Source organism: Fragaria vesca, linkage group LG4 (genome assembly GCF_000184155.1).
Source record: "Fragaria vesca subsp. vesca linkage group LG4, FraVesHawaii_1.0, whole genome shotgun sequence".
Classification (NCBI taxonomy): domain Eukaryota; kingdom Viridiplantae; phylum Streptophyta; class Magnoliopsida; order Rosales; family Rosaceae; genus Fragaria; species Fragaria vesca.
The window spans coordinates 8,279,498-8,280,327 of NC_020494.1; positions in this window are offsets into that span (position 1 = coordinate 8,279,498).

Below are 830 nucleotides of genomic sequence, written 5' to 3' on the forward strand. Positions count from 1 at the left end.
CAATGGGGTGTGAGATTTAGGTGAAAAGGGGGTGAGTCAATGAGTGAGGTTGAAGCGTGAGGGACGTTTTGGTGTTGAGGTTAGATGTTTCTTTCTCGAGCGATGCCAGACGTCAAACTTTTATACAAAATTATAATACTCCTTATAATTAGTTTTGAATGCCAAGTCATTAACACTCCAAAAAAAAAAGCCAAGTCATTAACCAGTAATTTCTAATACACAAAAAATAAATTAATAGACTACTACAAGTAAAAAAATTGAATTAAAACTTGGAAGCCCTAAAACTCATCTTAAATATCAACCATCATTTTCCCTTTTCTTTAGCTTTTTCTCTAAGCATGTATCTCATATTTGGATGATAAAAAAACTATTTGGATATTGGTATATACAATAGTGTTCACATAGTCACTTGGTGACCAAGAAAATCATGGTCACTCACTGTTACATGTAAATCTAAGGGTTAGAAGTATTATTTTAAAATTAAATTGTTTTATTTTTCATCATTCGATTTACATTCAACAATGATTAACTATGATTTCCTTGGTCAGTAGGTGACCATGTGAACACTATTATTGGTATATATAAGCCTCATATCATTCCAATGATTTATATTAATGACTTGATTGTTATATGGGAAGAGAAAGAGTGCGGCTATTGAGACCTCCAAATTTGCTCAATATACCTCTCATTCTCTCTACATCTCTTTTTATTTTTTTATATAAGTATTTTCTTACTATACCTAATTTCAAATTCCTAACATAACCTTAGTTATTTATTAACATATATTTCTATTAATTACTTACTTTACCTCTTATTCATTCAACAGACCT